General features: G+C 35.0%; 2 long non-coding RNA genes across 2 annotated transcripts in view; one reads left to right on the top strand and one right to left on the bottom strand.

Moving 5' to 3' along the window:
• LOC125092336 (uncharacterized) overlaps window positions 1–27,560 on the bottom strand; it is a 162,446-nt gene that overhangs the window by 86,496 nt on the left and 48,390 nt on the right. The window lies entirely within an intron of this gene.
• Window positions 14,346–25,705, top strand: LOC125092337 (uncharacterized). The gene is made up of 3 exons (XR_007124879.1): window positions 14,346–14,515; window positions 24,322–24,469; window positions 25,595–25,705. It is a non-coding gene; the product is annotated as an uncharacterized LOC125092337 (long non-coding RNA).

Genomic DNA, 27,560 nt, shown 5'->3' with positions numbered 1-27,560 from the left:
ACCCAATATGGGAACACTCAAATACAAAAAGCAGGAAGTAATAAACATAAAGGAACTAATTGATAGTAATACAATAATAGTAGGGGACTTAAATACCACACTTAAACCAGTGGACATCGTCCAAACAAAAAATCAACAAAAAAAGAGTTGCTTTGAATGAATCAGTGGAACAGATGTTCTGATGTTCTAAATTGTTCTGATCATTTAGAACATTTAGAACAGATGTTCTAAATTGTTCTGATCATTCCATCCTAAAACAGCAGATACACATTCTTATTAGGTGCACACTTAATATTCTCCAGAATAGATCGCTGATAGGCCACAAAACAATTCTCAACAAATTAAAAGAGATCAAAATCATACCTTACATCTTTTCTGACCACAACACTATGAAACTAGAAATCAGCCACAGGAAAAAAAAAAAATGGACAGAGCATAAGTACATGGAGGCTAAATAACATGCTACTAAACAACAAATGGGTCAACCAAGAAATCAAACAAAAAAATCAAAAATTACATGGAGAGAAGTGAAAATGACAATGGTCCAAAGTCTTTGGGATAGAACAAAAGTAGTTCTAAGAGGGAAGTCTATAACAATACAAGTCTAATTCAAGAAGCAAGAAAAATATCATATAGATAGCCTAATCTTACACCTAAGGGAGCTAGAAAACAACAAAAACAAACAAAACCTAAAGCCAACAGGAGAGGAATAATAAAAATTAGAGCAGAAAACAATGATATGGAAGCTAAAAAACAAAACAAAACAAAACAAAAAAACAATGGAACAGGTCAATGAAACCTGAAGCTGGTTCTTTGAAAAGATCCACAAAATTGAAACCTCTAGCAAGACTCATCAAAAAAAGAGAGGACTCAAATAACAAAATCAGAAATTAAAGAAGAGAAATAACAACCACCACCATAGAAATAGAAAGGATTTTAAGGGAATATTATGAGAAATCGTATGCCAAAAATTGGACTACCTAGGAGAAATGAATAAATTCCTAGAAACATATAATTTCCCCAAAACTGAGTTAGGAAGAAATAAGAAATTTGAACAGACTGATTACCAGTAATGAAATTGAGTCAGTAATCAAAAAGCTCCCAACAAACAGAAGTCCAGTACCAGAGGCTACACAAGTGAGTTCTAACAAATATTTGAAGAAGAGTTAATGCCTATTCTACTCAACTTATTCCAAAAAATAGAAGAGGAAGGAAAGATTTTAAATTCATTCTATTCAGCATTTCTCTGATCCCAAACCGAGATAAAGACAACACACACACACACACACACACACACACACACACACACACACACACAAGATAGAGAACTAGAGGCCAATATCTCTCATGAATATAGATGCAAAAGTCTTCGACAAAATATTAGCAAACTGAATCCAACAATATATTTAAAAAAATTCACCATGATCAAGTGGGATTTATTCCAGAGATGTCAGAGTGGTTCAATATTCACCAATCAACATGATACATCACATCAACAAAAGAAAGCATAAAAACTATATGATTATTTCAATAGATTCAGAAAAAGCATTTAGCAAAGTACAATATCCATTAATGATATAAAAACCCCCAATGAAGCAGATTTAGAGGCAACATACCTCAGCATAATAAAGGCTTTATATGAAAAATCCACAGCTAACATCTGTGGGTGGAAAAATGGAGAGATTTTCCCTTAAGATCAGGAACAAGACCAAGAATATCCATTCTCTCCAATTTTACTCAACACTGTACTAGAAGTCCTAGCCACAGCAATCAGACAACAAAAAGTAATAAAAGACATTCCAATAGGTAAGGAAGAAATAAAACTTTCACTATTTGCGGATGACATAATACTATATAGAGAAAACTCTAAAGACCCCACCAAAAAACTACTGCAACTGATAAATGAACTCCATAGTCATAGGAAACAAAATCATGGTACACAAATCCATTGCACTTTTCCCTGTTTTTGGAATTTAACTTTTTTTTTTCTTTTCCCAAGTTTTTATTTCAATTCCAGCTAGTTGACATTAGTTTCAGGTGTAGAATTTAGTGAAAAAAAAAATCACATACATACAACACCTGGTGCTCATCGCAAGTGCTTCCTCAATACCCATCACCTGTTTTAACCCATTCCACTCCCCCATCAACCTCCCCTTCAATAACGATCAGTTTGTTCTCTGTAGTTAGGAGTCTGTTTCTTGGTTTGCCTCTCTTTTTCTCCCCACTATGTTCATTAGTTTTGTTTCTTAAATTCCAGATATGAGTGAAATCATATAGTATTTGTATTTCTCTTACTGACTTATTTCACTTGGCATAATACTTTCTAGCTCAATCCACATCATTACAAATGGGAAGATTTCATTCTTTTTTATTGTTGAGTCATATTTCAGTGTGTGTGTGCATGTGTATACTGCATCTTCTTTATCCATTAATCAGTCAATGGGTATTTGGGTTCTGTCCATAATTCAGCTAGTGTTGATAAAACTGCTATAAACATGGGGGTGCATGTATCCCTTTGAATCAGTACTTTTATCTTTAGGGTAAATACCTAGTAGTGAAATTGCTGGATTGTAGCACCCATTGCATTTCAAAACGCTAAGAATGAAAGAACAGAAAAAGAAATTAAGGTAAAAATCCTATTTGCAATTGCACCAAAAATAATAAAATCTAGGAATAAATTTAACCAAAGAAGTGAAATACCTGTACTGTGAAAACTATAAAACACTTATGAAAGAAATTAAAGATGACACAAAGAAATGGAAAGACATTCCATGCTGATGGATTGGAAGAACAGACATTGTTAAAATGTTTATACTAGCTAAAGATATCTACACATTTAACACAATCCCTATGAAAATACCAACAACATTTGGTATTTGGTCCAAAAAACTGGACAGCTACATGCAAAACAATGAAATTGGACTGCTTTCAACAACAGCTTTCAACCACTTTCAACAACAGCATTGTTGTTGTTTTCAACCGCTTTCAACAACAGCATTGTTCACAGAACTAGAACAAATAAACCTAAAATTTATACAGAACTACAAGAGATCTTGATTAGACAAAGAAATCTTGAAAAAGAAGAACAAAACTGGAGGTATCACAATTCCAGACTTCAAGTTATATTACAAAGCTATAGTAATCAAAACAGTATGGTGCTGGCACATAGATCAAAAACAGACACATAGATCAATAGAACTGAAAGTCCAGAAATACACTCACAATCACATGGTCAATTAATTTTCAATAAAGGAAGCAAAAATACGCTGTAGGAGAAAGATAATCTCCTCAACAAACGGTTTTGGGAAAACTGGACAGCTACATGCAAAACAATGAAATTGGACCGCTTTCTTACACCATATACAAAAATAATGTCAAAATTGATTAAGGACCTAAATGTGAGATTTGAAGACATAAAAATTCTGTAAGAGAGAACATACAGTAATCTCTCTGACATTGGCCATGAAAACATCTTTCTAGGTATGTCTCCTTAGGCAAGGGAAATAAAAGCAAAAATAAACTATTGGGACTACATCAAAAATAAAAACTTCTGCACAGCAAAGGAAACCATCAACATACTAAAGGACAACCTACTGAATGGGATGAGATATTTGCAAAGGACATATCTTATAAAGGGTTAGTATCCAAAATATATAAAGAACTTATAAAACTCAACACCATAAAAATAAATAATCCAATTTAAAAATGGACAGGGGACATAAGCAGACATTTTCCCAAAGAAGACATCCAGATGGCCAACAGACACATGAAAAGATGCTCAACATCACTTATCAACAGGGAAATGCAAATCAAAACCACAATGAGATAGCATGTCTCACCTATCAGAATGGTTAAAATCAAAAACTCAGGAAACAACATGGGTTGGTGAGGATACAGAGACAGAGTTACCCTCATGCACTATTGGTTGGAACGCAATAGAGTACAACCATTATGGAAGACAGATGGAGGTTCCTCAAAAAATTAAAGATAGAACTACCTTCTGATCCAGTAATTGCTCTACTGGGTATACACCTAAAAAATATGAAAACACCAATTCAAAGGGATATATGCACCCTTACGTTTTAATTTTTTGCATCATTATTTTATTGCAGCATTATTTACAATACCTAAGTACCTAAGTTATGGTAGCAGACCAAGTGTCCACTGATAGATGAACGGTTAAAGGAGATGTCATTCATATATATATAATATATATGTTATATATATTATATATATAGCATATGAATATTATTCAGCCATAAAAATGAATGAAATATTACCATTTGCAAAAACATGGATGGACCTAGTGAGTATAATGCTAAGCCAGATATGCCAGTTAGAAAAATAAATACCATATGATTTCACTCATATGTGGAATTTAAGAAACCAAACAAATGAACAAAGGGAAAAAGAGAAGAGAAAGAAATAAAAAAACATACTCTTAACTCTAGAGAACAAACAGATGGTTAATAGAGGGGAGGTTGGTTGGGGGAATGGTTGAAATAGATGAAGGGGGTTAAGAGTACCACTTATCTTGATGAGCACTGAGTAATAATATATGGACCTGTTGATTCATTGTTTCATACACCTTAAACTAATAAAATACTGTATGTTAACCACACTGGAATTCAAACAAACAACTGACTATTTAAAAAATCTGTGTACAGGGGCGCCTGGGTGGCTCAGTGGATTAAGCCGCTGCCTTTGGCTCAGGTCATGATCTCGGGGTCCTGGGATCGAGTCCCGCATGGGGCTCTCTTCTCAGCAGGGAGCCTGCTTCCCTTCCTCTCTCTCTGCCTACTTGTGATCTCTCTCTGTAAAATAAATAAATAAAATCTTTAAAAAAAATCTGTGTACATATTTATAATAGTTATTTTAAGGTCCAGTGTGATAACTGAACTCCTGCCTCATCTCAAATTTCATTTTGGCTATTATTTTGGAAATGGCTCATTTCTTTGTATACCTATTAAGTAGCCCCCCCCCCCCACCAATGTGGAGCTTGAACTCATGACCCTGAGATGACCCTGAGATCACAACCGGAGGTAAGATCAAGAATTGGTCACTTAACTGGCCAAGCCATCCAGGCCCCTGTTCTGTGTATTTTATATTTTGTATTTTGACAGTCTGGATTTTGGTCTCTCTCTCTTTTTTTTATGTTCAGTTAGCCAACATATAGTACATCATTAGTTTTTGATGTAGTCTTCAATGATTCATTAGTTGTGTGTAACACCCAGGGCTCATCACCACACATGCCATCCTTAATACCCATCACCTGGTTACCCCATCCGCCCATCCCCTCCCTTCTATAACCCTCTGTTTGTTTCCCAGATTTTGGTTTCTTCTATAAAAGATTACCAATATTTATTCTTACAATCAATTAACTTACCAGTAGATCCGTTTGAAGCATTGAATGATTGCTTTTAAACTTTAGTATAGGATGTCTAGTGTAACTGTTTCTCTAGGGCTTTAGTAATCCAATTCCTAAGGCCTGGCTTTTCTAGAGCAGTCAATGAATATGGCCAGTGTCATTACATTCCCTATAATCCAGCATGACAGAACTTCTGGGCCTTCTAGCACTGTGTGATTTAGTGAATAGCAATGTATTTCCAGTAATTTCATGACTTTCTAACAATTTGTCATGGCTGGGCCTCATGGAGTCTCCACTTTGGAAGTCTAACTCAGGATTTTCTCAAAGACTAGAATGGATTTATATATAAATTTCTGGAACTTGTTCTCTGTGTTTCTCTCTTCTAGTATTTAACACATAAATATTAGCTGCCCAAACAGTCATGAACTCTGATCTCTCTCGTCAAGGTTGAATGTGACACTGTGTTCAGGTTAGGTTCCACCTTTCCTCACCACAATCTGAAAATTGCCCCACATGAGAAATCCATAAAGATTGTAAATCTCACAGTTGTACCAAAGTTAGAAAATAATTGCCTCATATATTTTGGCCAGTTTTATATTTGTTTATAGTCAAAAGTATTGCCCAGTATCAATTGCTCAATGATGGTCAATTTGAAGACTTATCACTTAGTTTAATGTTCTTCATGGCACTTAGCCCTGACATGGTCTTATTTATTTTTTATATTGTTTTTTATATCCAACCTTTAGAGATTAGAGCAGTTTCTGTCATATCATAAACACCCAGTAGTCAAATTCTGATGCATTAATTAATAAATGAAGAAAGTTATCTGTATTAATTTACATACCTCTCTCAGAGACATCACATCTTTCTTCAAAGGAGTGACTGTGGGGGTATAGCTCAGTGGTAGAGCATTTGACTGCAAAGGAGTGACTGTGGTTTAATTTTTCTCATTATTATCAGTGCCAAGCACAGTGACTGGCCTATAGGCAATGTTTATTTTTCATTTTCTCTGTTTCCCTCTCTCTTTTCTCTCTGCATATGTGTGTGTGTGTGTGTGTGTGTGTGTGTGTGTGTGTGTGTGTATATATATATATATATATATATATATATATAAAGAAAAAGGAAAAACTTCATTACAAAGGAACCAAGTGATATGCTTCATCCTGAACGTGAAGACAGAGAAGTCAAAACTGAATGAGGAAAAAAACAAAAATGAATTAGAATTTTTTAATAACCAAACATAGCTGAAGAAAAGATAATTCAGTGTCCACAATATTTTCTTCAGTGTCCATTTATAAAGAGGATTAGAATAATAGCAATTAAATAATCTCAAAACAATTTACATCTATACAAAAATAAAATCAACTGATTTATGTATATTTATGTAAAGATAATTTATATACAAATTGAGAATTTTTAGTAGTTTTAGGTTTACAGAAAAATTAAGCATAAAGTACAGTTTCCATTTACTGCCACCTCCCCTCAACATAATTTACCCTATTATTTACTTATTATAATGTTGTCACACATTTGTTAAAATTAATGAACAAATATTCATATATTTCTGTTAACTAAATTCCATAGTTTACATTAGGGTTCACTCTTTGTGCAGTGACAGGTGTCCATTGTTACTACACCATATAGAATATATTCACTGCTCTAAAAATCCAGTGTTCCACCTATTTATCCCTCCCTCCTTCCCTTGTCCCATGGCAACCAGAGATATTTTTACTTATCTCCATAGTTTTGGCTTTTCCAGCATGTCATATAGTTGGAATCGCACATTATGTAACCTTTTCAGAGTGGCTTCTTTCACTTAGCCACATGCAGTTAAGGTCCCTCTTTTCTCTTTTCATGGCTTAATAGCTCATTTCTTTTTATCACTGAATAATATGCCATTGTATAGACATATCATAGGGTTTTTTAAAAATCCATTCACCAATTGAAGGAGATCTCTGTTGCTTTCAAGTGTTGGCAAAGATAAATAAAACTGCTATAAATACTTCTGTGAAGGTTTTTGTGTAGACACAAGTTTTCACTCCATTTGAGTAAAGAGCAAGGAGTGTAATTGCTGGATCATATGGTAAGAATATATTTAGTTTTGTAAGGAATTCTCAAACTTCCTTCCAAAGTAGCTGTAACATTTTGCATTCCCACCAGCAACAAAAGAGTTTCTGTTGCTCTCCATCTTTGCCTGCTTTGGTATTGTAAGTGTTTTTACTTTAGCCATTCTAATTAAGTGTGTTGAGGTAGCTTGTTGTTGTTTTAATTGGCAAGTCCTTAAGGACATATGATGTTGAGCATCTTTTCATATGCTTATATTCCATCTGTGTATCTTTTCTTGTGAGGTGTCTGTTCAGATCTTTTGCCCGTTTTTTAATTGGGTAATTTATTTTCTTGTTTAGTTTTAAGTGTTCATTCATTGTATATTCTGGATAAAAGTACTTTTTTAGATATGTGATTTGCAAACATTTTCTTCTAGTTTGGAGCTGTCTTTTTGTTTTCTTAACTGTGTCTTTTGCAGAACGGAATTTTTCAATTTTAATGAAGTCCCCAACTTTTAAATCTTTTCCTTTCATGGATCTAGCTTTTGGTGGTGTATCTAAAAACTCATCACCAAATCCAAAGTCAAAACTATATATTTTTTAAAGATTTTATTTATTTATTTGACAGAGAGAGAGATCACAAATAGGCAGAGACAGACGGGGGGTGGGGGGAAGCAGGCTCCCTGCTGAGCAGAAAGTCCAAGTCCGATGTGGGACTAGATCCCAGGACCCTGGGATCATGACCTGAGCTGAAGGCAGAGGCTTACCCCACAGAGCCACCCAGGTGCCCAAAACTATATATATTTTTAAAGATTTTATTTATTTATTTGACAGAGAGAGATCCCACATAGGCAGAGAGGCAGGCTGAGAGAGAGGAGGAAGCAGGCTCCCTGCTGAGCAGAGAGCCTAATGTGGGGCTCGATCCCAGGACCCTGGGATCATGACCCAAGCCGAAGGCAGAGGTTTTAACCCCATGAGCCACCCAGGCGCCCCAAAACTATATTTTCAAAGAGCACTTTTGTCGTGTTCATTGTTTTCAATCAAAAACTGGCTTTTGCCCTCAAAATCTTATGGAATATTTTCAAAGATTTCAACATCTCTTAAAATACATTAAGAGTCAGATTTATTTCCTAAATGCTGAATTTAAGGTAATAATACTAAATAATTTACGTTTTCTATATATTTAAATAATCAAGAATGTCTTTATTTTTCTTATTTGAAACAATGAGACCAAATGCAATAAAACTACACAAATGCACTATAAACACTTCTCCAATGCTAGAAGATATTGACAGAAGTTCTAATGTTTCTAAGTTGACCCTCTATTACAAGATTTTAAATTAATTAAATTTGAATAGCATATATTTAACATAAAAAGTTGCATTTTTGAATTGATACTGAAATTTACTCTCACGTGGTCTTCATTTTTAGTGTTATGACTAATCCTGTAAGAAAAAATAAATTAATAGAGTAGTTTGAGATTAAATAACTTCACATATATTTCCCCTCTTTGGAATCCCAGTCTCACATTTATACCATTAGCAAGTACTTTCTTCTTCACAGTCCATAAGGGGATTTATAAATTACAAATGAAATACTTTAATGCCTGCTGAAGGACAGCTATTTCAAGTATGTAAAAGGTACAGCAGGCTGGCAAGAAAATTTTACATGAGGATACTTTGACATCATAGTAAAAAAAAAAAACTCTGAAGTTTGAGGAATATATGTTTAATTGTTTAAGATAAGATGTCCTCAGAATAGAGGTCATGATCACTCTAATACAGTGTTGAAACATTTGGTTTTGTATACAAGTGCTTAATTTATCACTCTGGCAAAATTTATAGAAGTGTCATGTTTCTCTCACTTCCATGAAGAGAGTATTATTTTTTTAAAAATCTCAATAATAGGGGCACCTGGGTGGCTCAGTGGTTTAAAGCCTCTGCCTTCGGCTCAGGTCATGATCCCAGGGTTCTGGGATCGAGCCCCACATCCGGCTCTCTGCTAGGCAGGGAGCCTGCTTCCCTTCCTCTCTCTCTGTCTCCCTCTCTGCCTACTTGTGATCTCTCTCTCTCTGTCAAATAAATAAATAAAATCTTTAAAAAAATCTCAATAATATTCACCTCAAATGGTAAAAGATGTTTAGGTATATATACTCCACAGGCATTCACTATGCTACGACTTTACATATGCACTGTTTTTCTGCTTTTGCTCAGATATAGGGTTAGAAGCCTAGAAAGTTAATTTTGGAAACATTAACTTACCAAGATTATAGATTGGCTAGTATTTAACATTATAACAGTCTATTTTCATTATACAGATCAGTGGATATAGAAAACTTCAGAGAAAAGGAGAATGATTAAATACAATTCAGTTCCTCTCTGAAGTGCAAAGACCTGACATCCAAGTGTCTTACACATACCCAAAGCCTGCATATTACTGCTCACTCCCCTGCACCACATGCAGGAGTAAAGATTGGCATAGGAATTATCTATTGGAATTTTTTCCCCCAAAATGATTCCTTTATTTCCTATCAGAGAAATTGTATATATGGTAGTTGTAAGTTCAAATATTCTCAAATTTCCTGATTCAGCTGAATCTCAGGACGTGATTTTGCTTTGCTTTAAAATCAGATAATTTTGCTTTGGATAGATCCTGATTACCTGTTTCTGATGACTTTCAGAACTCAATCTGCTTTAGTACTTGTTCCAAGTGCAGGTTTTGAAATTACCTATTATCTTGGTTGCCTTAGCATACAGAAAGCATGTCATACTCTTTTGGGGGTTCCAGTAAACCATGCAAAGTCTATGGCCTTTCTACCAAAGTTCTGAAGGTTGACATATCAGAATCAGAGTAGAGTATCACTCTACTCCATGCATCTGTCAGGAAAGATTCCACTGTTCATCGTATGAAGGCCCCATCCTTTTCAGAAAGAGTAAATTTCGATTGCCAAGATTTGCACAGGGCTACCTGTCCTATTCCATAGAAAAATGTCTAATTGTGAATCTGCTTGTCTAATTCTGCTATGGAACAGAATCCTGAATTCTGGCAGAGTACAAGCACAGTGATACTAAATTATGAAATAATTGTATAACTCACTACCTACCTTAAGACTTTTTTAAAAATATTCTAGAAAAGATTTTCTCCTTTATCTGTGTTTTCGCATTAAACTTGGAAAACTTCTTTCCACAGCATTGATTCTCAAATATAATCAACAGCTCTTAGAAGTTGTGGCATTTTATATCACTGAAATAAATAAATGTGTAAGTGAATGAATAAATAATTTTGGGTTATGTCATAAAGTAACATGAGCTACTTACTAATTTTGAATTTATATCTGATGGATCTTCAGGTTAATTTTTTTTACCTTCCATGTGAGCCGAAGTTCAGCTAGCACCTTTGTCATCAATAATAGCAATATTCTCATACTTTTCTATGCTTTTGTCTGTGCTCATGTGCCTTGACTTCCCCACAGGTATCATTCCTTTTACTAAATAATATTTCAGTCAATTTTGAGTTTAAGTTACTTTTCTACTATGATCTATAAAATTATATTCCCCATCTATACTCCAGTCCTCTTCAATTTCTCTATGTTATTCAGCTGTATACATCTTCTTTGAGACTTAGTAATACTCTTTGGTGATCAAAAGCAAATAAGTGTAGTTGCCAAATATTACTTTAATGTATATAATCAGTTATTGCACTTGGCTTAATAATTCTCACTTAGTCTGGTGATAAGGTCAAAGCAATTCACATAGTTCTGATAATCTACATATATATAATTCTTGCATATTATATGTAAAATTTATTAATACAAACATATTTTCAGTCAATCCTTATTATTCATGGATTCATATGTCCATTGTCCATTCATTAAATTTGTCCATTCATTAAAATTGAAGTGTAGCCTCAAAGTCAATACTTACAGATCTCATGGGCATTTGTGGACATGTGCAGAGCAGTGAAAAATTTTAATCAGTCTCTGTGCATCTTCCTAGCTATAACTGAACAAGGTAATACTCTGCCTCATTTTAGCTCTCATACTATAAACAATGTCCTTACTACAGTCTATTCAGTGCCACCTTTCCTTATTTTGTGCCTTTTTTTTTTTTTGGTGGTTGTTGTTGTTTAAAATGGCCTCCAAGCATAATGTTAAAGTATTGTCCAGTGTTCCTAAGTGCAAGAAAGCTGTGTTGTGCCTTATGTATAAAATAAGTATGTTACATAAGGTTTGTTCAAACGTGAGTTATGTTTATTGTGAGTTCAATGTTAATGAATCATGAATAGATTGTTGAAAAGGTATCTTATATAAACACACATAAAATATAATTATTGATTGGGTGATGAAAATGCTGTGAGAAGAGGCTTGCAGGAACCAAACTCTGTATCTTGAATGGAGACAATAGTTCAGTATTCACTAATTCAGCATTTGTAGAGAACTTATAGAACAAAACTACCATGAATAATGAGAAACGACTGTATATGCAGGGAGAATGAGACAAGTACTTCTGTCTCAGTTCATTATCAGTTGCTATGGATTCACCAGGGGAAAACAAAGCAAATCTACTTTTTACCTACACACTGAAAAGGGGAAAGGAAATCTTTAGAAATTTGAACTTTCCTTAAAGGTACCTACGGCCACTCTTTATGACACCAATGAATAGGGTTTAGATTTTAGAATTATTATGAGAATATTAATCTTTTCAACCCAGTGATGGAGGAGGACACTAGGTTTTAAGTTTAAGAAGTTGAAGGACTCAAGCTTGTATGCAACTTCCATGATATACACAGAAAGAGGACTGTGGAGAAAGGAGTCTATGCCCAGTTTACACACAAGAACCTAGGATGTGGCCAGGTCTCTACAACAATGGGCAGATAACTTCAATTTGGATGCTAAATATAGGTGAATTCAAAAAAGTGATTCATATGGTCTACTATGACAAGGGCATAGTGCAGCTACCTATCATTAATGGCCTTCTTGCCATTAAGTAGATAGCTAATGAAGGCTTGGACAAATCATCTAGAGGGGGGACCACAGTAGCTTGAACATGAAAGACAGTTCTTCCTCCATGTTTTTAACTTTTCTTTTATTATTTACATACTGGTCAAGCCCTCCAGGACTTGTATATGGCAACAGTGGGTTCTGGACTAACTTGGTCTTAAAAATAAAAATATATAACATGTATTGCCGTAGAAAATTGTAGAGCAAAATTATACTCGTGTGTACCTGTGTTTCCATTTGCCATTTATTCCTTGCTTTTTTTATTAAAGATTTTATTTATTTGATAGAGAGATCACAAGTAGGCAGAGGCAGGTAGAGAGGGGGGGGGAAGCAGGCTCCCTGCTGAGCAGAGAACCCGATGTGGGGCTCGATCCCAGGACCCTGAGATCATGACCTGAGCTGAAGGCAGAGGTTTAACCCACTGAGCACCCAGATGCCCTATTTCTTGCTTTTTAAAAAAGATTTTATTTTTAAGTAATCTCTACACACAAGATAAAGATTGCATGTTCTACCAACTGAGCCAGCTAGGCACCCTAGTTCCTTGTTTTTCAAGCTTATTTTAGTGATTTGTCCTTTGGTCTCATCAACTTTTAAAGGCAATAAACTGAAAGCTTCTCTTGTTGAAAATAAAGAGAATGAGAGCATCTAACTGAGCCTTGTTAATAATCTTAGCTCTTGAGTGAAGTCTACATTCTTAGAGTTCTACATAGAGCAGTTTAAAATGAGATCTTATCACTTTAAGTAGATCTTATCACTACCAGTGCAAAATATAATGGTGATGTGTGTTTCTTGTGATTTTCCCCCCACTCTTCAATTAGGACCAAGCCATTTCTTGGATAATTCATTTTCTCTCATATGATTTTGCTCAATTTTTTTAGTGACAGATGCTGCAGTTTTAGTTAGTAAACTCTACTCTTTGGGTATGAATGATTAGTATAGTTTCTTACACTTATCCTACAACTTAAGAAAAATAAACTCTTTGGCTCCTATTAAATCTACTAAAATAGAATTATAATGCATTTCTTATTTTTAAAAAAATTATCTGTTTAGTAATTACTAAATACAAAGTACTGGAGCATATAGGATCATTTCTTTTTATAGGAGAAGTATTTTATTTCCATAAAATATTTTATTTTCTATATGGGAAATATTTTATTTTATATTAATTCAGATTATTTTAGATATACAAAAAATATTATGTTGATAGTTTGCTCCAAACTGAATTATCTCTATTCATTTTATTTTTAAGTAAATCTGAACTAATAACTAATTCTAACAAGAAAAAACAGATCTTTAAGAATATTGAAAAAAATCAGAGTAGTGATAATATTGAAAAAATATAAAACATGCTTTATTCTAGTACAAATCACTAAAACAATAAACTTATTCTGTATTCCTTCATGCCTTTGAAGTTCATAAACCTGACACACACATACACACAAACACACACACATTATGATTCTAAAGAAAGCAAAATTTTTAACAAAAATTTGTTTTTTCATTTCAATATATTCATCCAAATGACAGCACTAATTATCATTACAGACTAATTTATTTACCAAAATTCTTCTAAAATAGGTGGGCCTGTGTCTCCTTTACAGGTATTTTTAAAAATGTTAGAAGTAAGAACGTACAGAAATTAGTCAACATTAGAATTGTAATTTCCCCAGAAAACTTTTTATTTCCTAAGTATTCAAGAACTGTTTTTTTAAGCAGTTATTTAAGATACCTTCATTAAACATAGGAAATAAGACACTAATCATTCAATAGGTAAGTTTCACAGATACTTTCCTCTTTGCTTTACTTTAAATATACCTTAAGTTATCTTAAGGAATATCAGAAGTGATGTGTTACAACAGATTTCCTTAGTTTAATTATTTCATTCTTTGTCAATATGCATCATTCTATTTTAAAATATAATTTAATCCTTTTTTAATGCTAGTAGTGAGCATTTAATGTAAGGATAACCTTAAAACATCCAGTGTAGCCACTTAATTTTAATTCCTCTACTTACGGGAACATAGGCAATAGGACATCCATCAAAGCTAAGACAAGCCAAACCACAGGATTTAATGCCAATTCTCCAGAGATTCATTTTTCTTGGTAACTTAAGATAAACTTATTGTGCTTTTCTGTTGGGAAACAAGCAAGTCTTATACTAAGCAATCCATCAAGCTAATCAAAGCCCATATTGTAATAAAATTTTATTCTTTTGGTGAGGGGAAAATATTTTTAAATATTTTGCTTAAGTAAATTTTTTACATACCTACAAACTATATTGAATCTAAGATACATTAACAATGTGATGGATAAACTTAATCTCTGTAAGCCAGGTCTAAACATTTTACTTATTCCCTTAGTGTTTTAAGATGATGGTAATTAGTAAGAATATATATATATATATATATATATATATATATATATATATGTGTGTGTGTGTGTGTGTGTGTGTGTGTGTTACTTAAAACAGTAATAACTGATATTGAAAGCAAATTTACATTTATGTAAGCAATCACATCTAAAAATTTAAATAAGCCTCTTTTTTATGAAAAGTGTCAATAAAACCATATTTCACCTCTATTGATTTACATATTAAGAGAAACTTTAGAAATAAATGACTTTTGAATGGATATACCCGGGAAAAGCTCAACTGATCTAAAGTACAATTTACTTGTTATGCATATAAATAGTCTGGAAGGAAAAAGTAGATATTTGTGGTGACTTACAAATTATTATACAAAAATATTTGTTTAAAAATCTATTTTGTTTGGAGGAGGAGTCAAGATGGCGGAGAAGTAGCAGGCTGAGACTACTTCAGGTAGCGGGAGATCAGCTAAATAGCTTATCTAAAGATTGCAAACACCTACAAATCCAACGGGAGATTGAAGAGAAGAAGAACAGCAATTCTAGAAACAGAAAATCAACCACTATCTGAAAGGTAGGACTGGCGGAGAAGTGAATCCAAAGCGACTGGAAGATAGACCGCGGGGGGAGGGGCCGGCTCCCGGCGAGAGGCAGAGCAACGGAGCGCAAAATCGGGACTTTTAAAAGTCTGTTCCGCTGAGGGACATCGCTCCAGAGGCTTAAGCGGGGTGAAGCCCAGGCGGGGTCAGCGCAGCCTCAGGTCCCGCAGGGTCACAGAAGGATCGGGGGTGTCTGAGTGTCGCAGAGCTTACTGGTATTAGAACGGGGAAGCCGGCTACAGAGACAGAGCCGAGAAGTGAGCTCTAAGCTCGGGGTTACCTTGAACCAGTCGCAGGCTCGGTCAGCTCGGAGCGCGGCCGGAGGCCAGGGTGACGGGAGTCCTTGGGCGCTGTTCTCTGAGGGCGCACTGAGGAGTGGGGCCCCGGGCTCTCGGCTCCTCCAGGCCAGAGACCGAGAGGCCGCCATCTTCATTCCCGTCTTCCAGAACTCTACGGAAAGCGCTCAGGGAACAAAAGCTCCCGAAAGCAAACCCAGCAAACCCGAGCAGATTACTCAGCCCAGCCCCGGGTAAGGGCGGTGGAACTCCTCCTGGGGCAAAGATGCTTGAGAATCACTACAACAGGCCCCTCGCCCAGAAGATCAACGAGAAACCCAACCAGGACCAAGTTCACCTACCAAGGAGTGCAGTATCAATACCAAGGAGAGTGGCAGAATTCCAGAGGAGAAGAAAGCAAAGCACGGAACTCATGGCTTTCTCCCCATGATTCTTTAGCCTTGCAATTAATTTAATTTTTTTTTCTTTTTCAATTTTTTTTTCTCTTCTTCTGCTAAATTTTTTTAACTTTTACTGTTTTCTTTTTTAACGTTTTTTAAATAGTTTATCTAATATATATATATTTTTTCCTTTTTATATTTTTTCTTTATCAGCTTTCTTTTTTTAATAGTTTCTTTTTTTTTTCTTTCTTTCTGACCCCCTTTTTATCCCCTTTCTCCCCCCTCACGATTTGGGATCTCTTCTGATTTGGCTAAAGCATATTTTCCTGGGGTTGTTGCCACCCTTTTAGTATTTTACTTGCTCCTTCATATATTCTTATCTGGACAAAATGACAAGGCGGAAAAATTCACAACAAAAAAAAGAACAAGAAGCAGTACCAAAGGCTAGGGACCTAATACAGACATTGGTAATATGTCAGATATAGAGTTCAGAATGACAATTCTCAAGGTTCTAGCCGGGCTTGAAAAAGGCATGGAAGATATTAAAGCAACCCTCTCGGGAGATATAAAAGCCCTTTCTGGAGAAATAAAAGAACTAAAATCTAACCAAGTTGAAATGAAAAAAGCTATTAATGAGGTGCAATCAAAAATGGAGGCTCTCACTGCTAGGATAAATGAGGCAGAAGAAAGAATTAGTGATATAGAAGACCAAATGACAGAGAATAAAGAACCTGAGCAAAAGAGGGACAAACAGCTACTGGACCACGAGGGGAGAATTCGAGAGATAAGTGACACCATAAGATGAAACAACATTAGAATAATTGGGATTGCAGAAGAAGAGGAAACCGAGAGGGGAGCAGAAGGTATGTTGGAGAGAATTATTGGAGAGAATTTCCCCAATATGGCAAAGGGAAGAAGCATCAAAATCCAGGAGGTTCAGAGAACCCCCCTCAAAATCAATAAGAATAGGTCCAAACCCCGTCACCTAATAGTAAAATTTACAACTCTTAGTGACAAAGAAAAGATCCTGAAAGCAGCCCGGGAAAAGAAGTCTGTAACGTACAATGGTAAAAATATTAGATTGGCAGCAGACTTATCCACAGAGTCCTGGCAGGCCAGAAAGAGCTGGCATGATATATTCAGAGTACTAAATGAGAAAAACATGCAGCCAAGAATACTATATCCAGCTAGGTTATCATTGAAAATAGAAGGAGAGATTAAAAGCTTCCAGGACAAACAAAAACTGAAAGAGTTTGCAAACACCAAACCAGTTCTATGGGAAATATTTGAAGGGGTCCTCTAAGCAAAGAGAGAGCCTAAAAGTAGTAGATCAGAAAGGAACAGAGACAATATACAATAACAGTCACCTTATATGCATTACAATGGCACTAAATTCATATCTCTCAATAGTTACCCTGAATGTTAATGGGCTAAATGCCCCAATCAAAAGACACAGGGTATCAGAATGGATAAAAAAACAAAACCCATCTATATGTTGCCTACAAGAAACTCATCTTAAACCCGAAGACACCTCCAGATTTAAAGTGAGGGGGTGGAAAAGAATTTACCATGCTAATGGACATCAGAAGAAAGCAGGAGTGGCAATCCTTATATCAGATCAATTAGATTTTAAGCCAAAGACTATAATAAGAGATGAGGAAAGACGCTATATCATACTCAAAGGATCTGTCCAACAAGAAGATCTAACAATTTTAAATATCTATGCCCCTAATGTGGGAGCAGCCAACTATATAAACCAATTAATAACAAAATCAAAGAAACACATCGACAATAATACAATAATAGTAGGGGACTTTAACACTCCCCTCACTGAAATGGACAGATCATCCAAGCAAAAGATCAACAAGGAAATAAAGGCCTTAAATGACACACTGGACCAGATGGACATCACAGATATATTCAGAACATTTCATCCCAAAGCAACAGAAAACTCATTCTTCTCTAATGCACATGGAACATTTTCCAGAATAGATCACATCCTTGGTCCTAAATCAGGTCTCAAACAGTATCAAAAGATTGGGATCATTCCCTGCATATTTTCAGACCACAATTCTCTGAAGCTAGAACTCAATCACAAGAGGAAATTTGGAAAGAACCCAAATACATGGAGACTAAACAGCATCCTTCTAAAGAATGAATGGGTCAACCAGGAAATTAAAGAAGAATTGAAAAAATTCATGGAAACAAGTGATAATGAAAACACAACGGTTCAAAATCTGTGGGACACAACAAAGGCAGTCCTGAGAGGAAAATATATAGCAGTACCAGATTTTCTCAAAAAACAAGAAAGGTCTCAGTTACACAACCTAAACCTACACCTAAAGGAGCTGGAGAAAGAACAAGAAAGAAACCCTAAACCCAGCAGGAGAAGAGAAATCATAAAGATCAGAGCAGAAATCAATGAAATAGAAACCAAAAAAACAATAGAACAAATCAACGAAACTAGGAGCTGGTTCTTTGAAAGAAATAATAAGATTGATAAACCCCTGGCCAGACTTATCAAAAAGAAAAGAGAAAGGACCCAAATAAATAAAATCATGAATGAAAGAGGAGAGGTCCAAACGAACACCAAAGAAATACAATTATAAGAACATACTATGAGCAACTCTATGCCAACAAATTTGACAATCTGGAAGAAATGGATGCATTCCTAGAGACATATAAACTACCACAACTGAACCAGGAAGAAATGGAAAGCCTGAACAGACCAATAACCAGTAAGGAGATTGAAACAGTCATCAAAAATCTCCAAACAAACAAAAGCCCAGGGCCAAATGGCTTCCCGGGGGAATTCTACCAAACATTTAAAGAAGAACTAATTCCTATTCTCCTGAAACTGTTCCAAAAAATATAAATAGAAGGAAAACTTCCAAACTCATTTTATGAGGCCAGCATCACCTTGATCCCAAAACCAGACAAGGATCCCATCAAAAAAGAGAACTAGAGACCAATATCTTTGATGAACACAGATGCAAAAATTCTCACCAAAATACTAGCCAATAGGATTCAACAGTACATGAAAAGGATTATTCACCACGACCAAGTGGGATTTATTCCAGGGCTGCAAGGCTGGTTCAACATCCGCAAATCAATCAATGTGATACAACACATTAATAAAAGAAAGAACAAGAACCATATGATACTCTCCATAGATGCTGAAAAAGCATTTGACAAAGTACAGCATCCCTTCCTGATCAAAACTCTTCAAAGTGTAGGGATAGACGGTACATACCTCAATATTATCAAAGCCATCTATGAAAAACCCACCGCAAATATCATTCTCAATGGAGAAAAACTGAAAGCTTTTCCGCTAAGGTCAGGAACACGGCAGGGATGTCCGTTATCACCACTGCTATTCAACATAGTACTAGAAGTCCTAGCCTCAGCAATCAGACAACAAAAGGAAATTAAAGGCATCCAAATCGGCAAAGAAGAAGTCAAACTATCACTCTTTGTAGATGATATGATACTATATGTGGAAAACCCAAAAGACTCCACTCCAAAACTGCTAGAACTTGTACAGGAATTCAGTAAAGTGTCAGGATATAAAATCAATGCACAGAAATCAGTTGCATTTCTCTACACCAACAACAAGACAGAAGAAAGAGAAATTAAGGAGTCCATCCCATTTACAATTGCACCCAAAACTATAAGATACCTAGGAATAAACCTAACCAAAGAGACTAAGAATCTATACACAGAAAACTATAAAGTACTCATGAAAGAAATTGAGGAAGACACAAAGAAATGGAAAAATGTTCCAAGCTCCTGGATTGGAAGAATAAATATTGTGAAAATATCTATGCTACCTAAAGTAATCTACACATTTAATGCAATTCCTATCAAAGTACCATCCATTTTTTTCAAAGAAATGGAACAAATAATCCTAAAATTTATATGGAACCAGAAAAGACCTCGAATAGCCAAAGGAATATTGAAAAAGAAGGCCAAAGTTGGTGGCATCACAATTTCGGACTTCAAGCTCTATTACAAAGCTGTCATCATCAAGACAGCATGGTACTGGCACAAAACAGACACATAGATCAATGGAACAGAATAGAGAGCCCAGAAATAGACCCTCAACTCTATGGTCAACTCATCTTCGACAAAGCAGGAAAGAATGTCCAATGGAAAAAAGACAGCCTCTTCAATAAATGGTGTTGGGAAAATTGGATAGCCACATGCAGAAAAATGAAATTGGATCATTTCCTTACACCACACATGAAAATAGACTCAAAATGGATCAAGGATCTCAATGTGAGAAAGGAATCCATCAAAATCCTCGAGGAGAATACAGGCAGCAACCTCTTCGACCTCAGCCGCAGCAACATCTTCCTAGGAACATCACCAAAGGCAAGGGAAGCAAGGGCAAAAATGAACTATTGGGATTTTATCAAGATCAAAAGCTTTTGCACAGCAAAGGAAACAGTGAACAAAACCAAAAGACAACTGACAGAATGGGAGAAGATATTTGCAAATGACATATCAGATAAAGGGCTAGTGTCCAAAATCTATAAAGAACTTAGCAAACTCAACACCCAAAGAACAAAGAATCCAATCAAGAAATGGGCAGAGGACATGAACAGACATTTCTGCAAAGAAGACATCCAGATGCCCAACAGACACATGAAAAAGTGCTCCATATCACTCGGCATTAGGGAAATACAAATCAAAACCACCATGAGATATCACCTCACACCAGTCAGAATGGCTAAAATTAACAAGTCAGGAAATGACAGATGCTGGCGAGGATGCAGAGAAAGGGGAACCCTCCTACACTGTTGGTGGGAATGCTAGCTGGTGCAACCACTCTGGAAAACAGCATGGAGGTTCCTCAAAATGTTGAAAATAGAACTACCCTATGACCCTGCAATTGCACTGCTGGGTATTTACCCTAAAGATACAAACGTAGTGATTCGAAGGGGCACATGCACCCAAATGTTTATAGCAGCAATGTCTACAATAGCCAAACTATGGAACGAACCTAGATGTCCATCAACGATGAATGGATAAAGAAGATGTGGTATATATACACAATGGAATACTATGCAGCCATCAAAAGAAATGAAATCTTGCCATTTGCGATGACATGGATGGAACTAGAGGGTATCATGCTTAGCGAAATAAGTCAATCGGAGAAAGACAACTATCATATGATCTCCCTGATATGAGGGAGAGGAGATGCAACAATGGGGGTTAAGGTGGTAGGAGAAGAGTAAATGAAACAAGATGGGATTGGGAGGGAGAGAAACCATAAGTGACTCTTAATCTCACAAAACAAACTGAGGGTTGATGGGGGGAGTGGGGTTGGGAGAGGGGGGGTGGGGTTATGGATATTGGGGAGGGTATGTTCTATGGTGAGTGCTGTGAAGTGTGTAAACCTGGCGATTCGCAGACCTGTACCCCTGGGGATAAAAATATATGTTTATAAAAAATAAAATTTAAAAAAAAATCTATTTTGTTTGTTCTTTCTCCTTTTTATTTAAATTTATTGATTGCAGAGTGTCTGAGAAGGTATTATGACCTATCCATAAAGGATGGAAAATCAATTTTTAAACAATGTAATTAAGTGAAATTAATATATTTTATTAATATTTCTTAATAGTTGTTCTCTAATATTATTTTTATTTGTACCAATAAAAAATGCTCATTTACATGAATTTACTTATAAATCTATATGCTGTTTGAACAACACAAAAAAACCTTCAAAGATAAACATGGAAACTAAATAGTCAACTATAATACTATATTTTAAATAATTCTGAATGTATGTGTTTACCTATTATGTCTATGAGTATATAATATATATACATGCATATATATGTGTGTATATATATATATATATATATATATAATATTCTGAATGTGTGTGTGTATAGTCTTGTTCATGAAATAAATTGCTTAAATAAATGCCTTAATGAGTTCAACTGTGTTAAAACTATAACTACACATAAAATTAGCAATAATTTCATCAAAATAATTTTGTACTTATTTTGTGACTGTGCCAGGGCAATATAGCTGCACAGAATAGTTGGAATTTCATTTGTGAAATGGCCACCTCTTTGAACAAATTTGTTTTATGTAGCACTCTCAGGAGTAGGTAAATGCTGTTGCATGGGTTAAGATGCTAAACTAATTACTTTCAACAGATTGCGAAAAAAACTTGCTTTGCTTCCCAGAATTGCATTTTAAAGGTACCCAAAGGACTTTCCTTTGAGAAATCAAAAACCCTGCTCCCAAAGACCTCCCAATCACTGATGCCTCTGAACCCGATGTCATTATCAAACATACTTACATAAATTTTATATACTTTTATAAAAATATATTTGACCATTGGGAAATGCCAGTTAAGCAATATATCATTTTAAATCTGCAGAACAACCTCTGTAGACTCTTTAAAATATTATAGATAATTAAATTGGTCAGTTGTCAGAAACATATAAAATAAAGTTTCCATAATGACAGTCAAACAGTTAAAGCTGTTCAAAAATGAAATAGGATTTTTGGAGATAATAAAGCAGTAATCACCTGGTTACTTGTATTCAAGCAGAACTTGGATGGTCTTCTACCAAGGATCTACAGACTGAATATTAAATAGTATCATTTCCAATTATATGATTCTATAATTATATAGTAAGACGGATTTTAAACAGAACTAACTTTTCTTGATTAAAGAAAAATCCTGAGCTTTGAAATAGGTGTTAGTGTTTATTATAGTGCTAAGGAGGCACACTAAAATCATTATTACTGTCCTTACTTTGGGAAGGAAGTTTTCTCTATTGCTTTTGGGACTGTGGTTTATTCTCATCTTTCAAAAAAGAATTAAAAATTTACTTGAAAAAATATTCATTCCTATTTCTCGCAAGTTTCCCTCTTGCCAATATGAACTACAACCCATGTTTCCTGTCCTATTTTCACCCCATGATCCACATTGTTTTTGAAAGAGTTTTGATTAAGATGAGCATTGATCCTTAGACTAGGTCATATCTTTATTCAGCAGTATTTTGCTGGTTAGTTTGACCAGTGTCTGGGGAAATATTATGTTAGATGAGTTTGGATTTGAGAAGATAAACAAAAGAGTTACTTGAGGCAGTGACATGTTAACTTTTTGAGTTAACTAACTGTGTTAGAGTTAACTAACTGTGTTTGAGTTAACTAACTGTGGCCACTATATTTGAGCAGATGGAAGTGTCAACCACCTAAAGGCAAAATCAACCATGGCCAGAGTTGTTGGAATTCAAACACAAACTGATAAACAAGAAAGAAAGGACAATGAGTAATTTACTCATTACCTTTTGTAATAGATAGTTTATTTTGTATACAGCTTTATTTGTGTGTCTAGTTTAGCCTTTCCCTGCATGTCAATTGAATATTATTCTTTTTTTTTTTAAATGGTGCCAGTATATTTGCTCCACACAGGGTTTCCAAAACCTCCATCTTTTTTTTTTTTTTAAAGATTGTATTTATTTATTTGACAGAGAGAGATCACAAGCAGGCAGAGAGGCAGGCAGAGAGAGAGGAGGAAGCAGGATCCCTGCTGAGCAGAGAGCCTGATGCGGGACTCGATCCCAGGAAACCTGAGATCACGACCTGAGCCAAAGGCAGTGGCTTAACCCACTGAGCCACCCAATTGAATATTATTCTTTTTCCACTTTGATTTACATGCACAAGTCTGTAATTAATATAAAAGTATAAAAATGAATCATGGATCCAAAATACACTCCGTGAAGAAAAGAAAAAGAAAAATATGTATACTGAATCTTTATAATCAGCTACTGCAACCAAGTCTTACAGTTAACGAGAGGCATTGAATAAAAATCAGCCAATGGGCCTGGTGAGAAATGCATGGTCTTATCTCATCTATCATTGGCTTGTTGCTCATGCAGTGTTTTTAAAGATTTTATTTATTTATTTGACAGAGAGAAATCACAAGTAGGCAGAGAGGCAGGCAGAGAGAGAGGAGGAAGCAGGCTCCCTGCTGAGCAGAAAGCCCGATGCGGGGCTCGAACCCAGGACCTGGGATCATGACCTGAGCCGAAGGCAGCGGCTTAACCCACTGAGCCACCCAGGCGCCCCGCTCATGCAGTGTTTTAAGGAGAATAGGCAGTAAGGTACTACAGGATTGGAAGAATTGGTATGAGAATGTAGAGCTCATATTTTTTTTTCTTTATAATAAAAAAATACAAAAGGTTAAAATGGAGAAAATGGAGGACTGATCATTTTGATGGTTACTCTTTTCAACAATTTAGTGACACATCTGCTGAATAAGAACGTCTTAGGGTAAGGCCCAGGAATCTGTGTTTTAAGAAGCTCTCCAGGTGATTCTGATGCATAGCCAAGTTTGAGAATCACTATGAAGATGACCAGACAATGCTTCATAGGAGTTCAGCCTTCCAGGTAGCTGAGGCACAATAACTAAAATCAAACTGAAAATTTCTATACTTTAGGTCTCAACTGGCTTTTCCATGATAATCTCCATATTGTTCCAGAATCTACATACTATATAAGAAGCAATAATGAAATTAATGCTTCACCCTCATTCCAAAACAGTAAACCTCCTTTTAGCCACCTTCATGCATTTCCCCTCACTCACTCTCTCCCTGACTCCAGCAACCACTGATTTGTTCTCCGTTTCTGAGTTAAGTTTATTTTTTAGATTCTGCATATAAGTAAGATCATACAATATTTTCTTTTCTGTCTGACTTAGCATAATGTTCTGAAGGTTGCTAAGAGAGTAGATGTTGAAAGGTCTCATCACACACGCAAAATTGTAACTGTAAGGTGATGAATGTGTTCACTTATTGTGATAATCATATTGCAATACATACATATATCAAATCACTATATTGTACACCTCAAACTTACACAGTGTTATATGGCAATTATGTTTTAATAAAGCTAAGGAAAAAAGAGTGAGCCTCCATAGTGTATGAGAGAACTGGGTTAACTTTGCAGTTTGCCATCACCGTAACTACTTTGAAACAGTTCTTGACTATATATTGACCAAGGTTGTATTTTAGATTTCATACCATTTAAGGTACAGATTTAAATAATTAATCTCCATATGATTAGAACTTGGAGTCATTCCTGAAGGATCAAACATCTAGTTGTCACTTGTGAAAAGCCAGCTAAGACAAAAAGATCCAAATGATGGCCATGATAGGGGACCCATTCATTTTTATCTTCCACGTTGTTGTTTTTTTCTTTGTACATTTAACTTGATTTATGAATGGAGTTAACTCAGTACTTGTCATTAAGTACTACAGAAAACAAGCACACAAAATAGTCTGAGTACTTTTTATTTAAAAATGTGTATACATTAATACATTAACTACTCTTTTTGTACCATATCTTTAGTTGGTAATGCAACATATTTTTTCCAATTCTGTGTACAATATGTATTTATAATATTTTCTGTGTACTATATATCATTCTATCAGATTTAGCCAAGTATAGAGGCTTATAATTGTTTTTTAAGCTTGTTTGAAAGTGATAATCTCTTTGCATCCGTTTTTTTCCCAGAAGTGTCCATATACTTCTTTCAGTCTGTAAACAAAACGACCAAAATCATTTTTGAACATCATTCTAAGTGAATCTGGCAGCTAACTGCAAGTGTGACTGGGACAAAAGGATAACACACAAAGAGTAGATCATTACACAACAAAAATCAGAGTGAGTAAAATCAGTGTGGAATTTGCATTTGCATGTAAGTGCAAAAAATGTGATTCATTCTTACTTTTTTTTTTAATCCTCATGAAAGGCATTCTAGAAATTATTGGTTACTTATTACAAAGCATAAAGTCCTGCATGGAAAAGATTCTTTAGAATTACCTGGAAGCTGATTTTTGGGTTTCTCATGATCACTTTATCCTGACCTCTGAACATGCTTCTTTTTTTATTATTAAATCTAAGGTACTTTTGTTCATCAGCCTGATTTTTTTTAATTGAATAAATTTGACGTGTAACATTGTGAAGTTAAATGTGCACTGTGTGTTATTTTGATACACTTATGTATTATGATTGTTGACATAGCAGAATATTGTTTTCTATATTCATTATACTGTGCAATAGATTCCTATGGCTTATTTACTTCTTGTTACAAGTTTATATCCTTAAAAATCCTCATTCTTATACACCCTCATCCCCTAGTAACCACCATTTGGTCTTTGTTTTTTATAGGTTTAATAACTTTTTTAGATTCCACCTATAAGTGATATCCTACAGTATTTGCTTTTCTCTGACTTATCTCACTTAGCATAATGAGCTCAAGGTCCATCCATGCCATGTTATTGCAAATGGATGGATATCCTCATTTCTCGTGGCTGAATAATATTCCATTATGTATATGTATTACATCTTTTTTTATCCATTCATCCCTTGATGAACATTTTGAGTTTCCATATTTTTGTTATTGTGAATAATGTTGCAATCAACATGGGAGGGCAAATATCTCATCAAAATCCTGTTTTCATTTCCTTTCGGTATATATACAGAAATAGAATTGCTAGATTGTATGGTAGATCTCTTTTTAATTTTTTTGAGGAACCTCCATATAAGCCTTATTTTGACATCTGTTTCTGCTCTTCTGGCCCCAGAGTGACTTATGTAGCTCAGTTTGTTTTGGATCTGAGTGCTGCATTAATGCTATGGGTACTCCAGTTAAATTCTAGCTATGGGGTAGACATCACACTTGTTCTTTTAGGCATGTCACTTTTCTTGATTCTTAGAGTAGAAAAGGGGAAATCAAACAGAGAAGTCTGTTCCCTATTTATTACAGATTGCTTTCCCTTTAGCCTACTTGACTTCAGAGTTCAGCATTCCTGCCTTCCGGCCATTTATTTATTTTACTCTTCTGGGAAATAAAAATAAAATTTTTAAAAACCTCACATAGCTCTTTACTATCCTCTGCATACATTGTTACTATTATAAAAAAGAAAGAAGTAATAAAATAAGTAATAAATATATGCATGCGTGTGTGTGTGTGTGTGTATGTGTGTGTGTGTGTATTTACTTGTTTTAAACCTCTAACACAAGAAGCAAATTCTATTTACTATGGTCTTTATGAAATTGGACAACTTTGCTTATGGTGCAAATTTAACAAACTATGCTTGAAACACTAATAGTATAAATGACTTATAAGTGAAATTGAATATGTATTGTGCACAAATGAAGTAGATTTTTCCTGGATAATCAATGGGCTGACTAAGCAAGTAATGAGGGCACTGGCAAAGCAGAGGTAAAAATAATAAAACAATAGGATATTATCAGGTATTTGACATACTTTAAAGTTCCAGTTTAGTCACAAATTCAAAGGTTAGACATTTTTGGATATTTGTAAATTTATTTTATGGTTTAATTTCTTAAAACCTCATAGTGGCATGTTGGCAGAAAGGAGTTGAGAGGAGTTGGCAAATGATAGCATTTTAGTGCTTATAGCCTCAAACCTATTAATCCACCTCTGAACAAAATCTGACAACTTTATTCTGAT

Source organism: Lutra lutra, chromosome X, assembly GCF_902655055.1.
Source record: "Lutra lutra chromosome X, mLutLut1.2, whole genome shotgun sequence".
In the NCBI taxonomy this organism is placed as follows: domain Eukaryota; kingdom Metazoa; phylum Chordata; class Mammalia; order Carnivora; family Mustelidae; genus Lutra; species Lutra lutra.
This window is presented reverse-complemented; position numbering and strand designations above follow the sequence as displayed.